The sequence below is a fragment of the Triticum dicoccoides genome, unplaced genomic scaffold, assembly GCF_002162155.2.
Source record: "Triticum dicoccoides isolate Atlit2015 ecotype Zavitan unplaced genomic scaffold, WEW_v2.0 scaffold179856, whole genome shotgun sequence".
Lineage (NCBI taxonomy): Eukaryota > Viridiplantae > Streptophyta > Magnoliopsida > Poales > Poaceae > Triticum > Triticum dicoccoides.
The window spans coordinates 1-2,860 of NW_021225477.1; the positions used below are offsets into that span (position 1 = coordinate 1).

The 2,860-nt window shown below is 45.3% G+C and overlaps 1 pseudogene; it reads right to left on the reverse strand.

The window, feature by feature from the left end:
- Positions 1–1,478: 1,478 nt before the first annotated feature.
- On the reverse strand, positions 1,479–2,083 carry LOC119344688 (annotated as a pseudogene).
- Positions 2,084–2,860: the final 777 nt, after the last annotated feature.

A 2,860-nucleotide genomic window follows, 5' to 3' on the forward strand; every position in this document is an offset into this window, starting at 1 on the left:
CTATTTAGAATGTTTGTCCATGTGTTTGAATTAAGGTCCCTTAGTGCAAGACCTTTTATAAACGCTATAGCGTGTTATAGCGATGCTATAGCGGGCTATTTAAAGATATGATTTTATCGAAAAAATATCACTTCCATTGGTGGAAATACTGATTGTATGATTTTTTTATGTGACTGGGGATAAAACGTAATAAATTTGCTATTTGTTTTTGAGTGCAGCGATTCGATGCCCAGGCTCATCTGCATCCGTCAAAAAAATAATTCAAAACAAATACTAGAAAAATTCAAAAATTCCAATTTTTCCTATGGTAGACAATTTATTGCGTGAGACTCACTCCAAATATTAGCTCATTTGGACATCTGAGTAACTCTCAGCAAACAAGACAAATTGGGTCAAAACAGTACGTGAACAGTAAACTATTTTACAGACCCTGAATTTGTTTTTTTTGCCGATAGTTGCTCAGTTGTCCAAATCATATGAAAATTGGGTCGGATCTCACTCACCAAATTGTCTACCATGGGAATTTTTTTAGAAATTTTTAATTTTTTCTAGTATTTGTTTTGAATTTTTTATTCAACACGGGTGCAGATGAGCCCGACCTCAGAAAAGGATTTTTTGTTTTTATTACTCCTATATTACTAGGAAACTACTCATAATTTCGCAAATTTATTTCCTAAAAGTAAGGGATTGTTTCAGATAGAGATGGGATGTGCATTGCCGGATCCAATTTGATTTGGAATCACCCAGAGAGCCGCGCGGGGCCTGGTTGAAAATCCGGAGGCCACGCCTCTTTCAATTGTACGGCCAAATGCGCTAGTCTGAAAGGAAACAAATATCGGCTTCTGAGCTCTCACTTTTTTCCACGTCTAAACTTTTTCGATATTACTGTGCACACGACACCTTGGCGGACGATTTATGGACGATGCTGTGATCGATGGCTCTAACTCATGGAGCCAAAGTGATGGATGGCATCGATCACGCGTCGTGCATAAATCGGCTCTAGGATATCGTCTGTGTAGCAGTGCTCAAACTTTTTTTTTTGGATGGGGTACCCATATCTAAGCTGAAAAACAGAGTTGTAACGCCCTTGAATTTGATTGGCTGGAAGATGAGACATTTTATTCTCAAGCTTGAAATTATGCTATATTTGATGAATTAGTATCTGCGTGTCATTTGAGGATGAGAATAAAATGTCTCATGCTTATTCAGAACAAGAATAGAACAAACGGAAATTTTCCTTATGTTTGAACCCTAAACTCAAGCCTTGTATATGCCTTATGAGAAATTATCTCATTCGTTCAACTCCGACTAGTGCCAAAACGTTTGGCCCTCTCCTTTGCAATCTTCAGTGGAAAACTATTGAGCAATCGAACCTTACTTTCTGCCAAAATTAGTAAATATTATTCGAAAAAGAGCATCGCATCTTATTCGAATATATATATTTTCTCAACAAAAAGAAAAGAGAGAGAGAGTACGTTCTAGACTTGGAGTAAGGCGACGGCGAGCTTGGCGAGCTGGAAAGCGTTGCCGTTCTCCACCGTCACCGGCGACGGCACGTGGCTCTTGCTGAAGCCATCCTCGCACTCCTTGGCCGCGGCCGCCGATTTCTCCAGGGGCGAGATTGCCTCGCTGAACTTGCCGTCCTTGACCGCGGCGGCGCTGCCAGGCTGCCGCTGCAATATGCCGCCGTAAAGAGTTTGGCAGGATCTGAGGCACTGCGCGGTGGCGGCGTCCGCCGTCTTGCCGCCGAGAAAGGCCGCCGATTTTGGCTTTGGTGCTGGTGGCGTTGACCGTCAGAAGGTCGACTGCGATGGCGGCGAGTTCTTGGTACGTCGCACCGTGTGCGGTCCGGGGATCGGAGTGGAAGGTGTCCATGCAGAACTGGATGCCGACGAAGGTGCTGCCGCCGCCGACGGTCTTGCATATGGGGAGCAGATAGTCCATGGGGGTGACCTGAGTGGCGCCACAGAGGAGGAGGGCGGAGAGCACGAAGAGGACACTGCCGCCATTGAAGGAGGAGGCCATTGCAGCTTCTATTCTATTCTATTCTATGGTGGATTCTGCAGATTTCTTGGGTAGGGGCACAGCACAGACGTAGGATGACATGCCCTAATTATACAGCTACTCGTTAGTCACAACCCACCAATTAGTGAATTAGGGATTTGATTTGATAACGTGAATCCGGCAGTCAAGATTGATTCGTCAATCTTTATTACTGTAATCAATTCCTTCCGTTACTGGAGCCGCGCATGCATGGCTTGATGGTCTGCAACGGAGATTTGATGACGTCGCCTTAATGAGAATGAACTTACTTATTTTTTTGAAAAACTTCCGATCTATACATTTTCAATCGAGCCGAAGTCGCGCCACCCCATCGTCCCGCCCTCGCCGAAGCCAGGAAAAAAATTGTTGTAGTATACAATCGGGAGTTGTCATGCTAAGGTCCCATAGGACCAACGCACAAGAGCAGCAACCGCTGCCGATGAAGAGTAGTGTATATTGAAATGTTTCAACCCGAAGACACAAGAACATAGATGAACGACGAACAGATCAAGCAAATCCACAAAAACAGATCCGCCGGAGACACACCTCCACACGTCCACAGATGATGGTAGACGTGACATCCGGGCGGGTGCTAGGCAGGAAAAAACCTTATTCCATTTTCAGCGATCCACCACCATTTCGTCTTCCTGAGCAGCACACAAACCCAGACAAAACTCGAAAAAAACATCTAAAAACGAAGTCCTCCTGCCGGCAAGAGCCGGGATCCACCGCGAACCCACGGCCCTAAGGCCATCGGAGACGAGACGGACCGACGACGGTGCCATTGGGAGGCAGGGCAACCCTAGGCTTTTTTTTT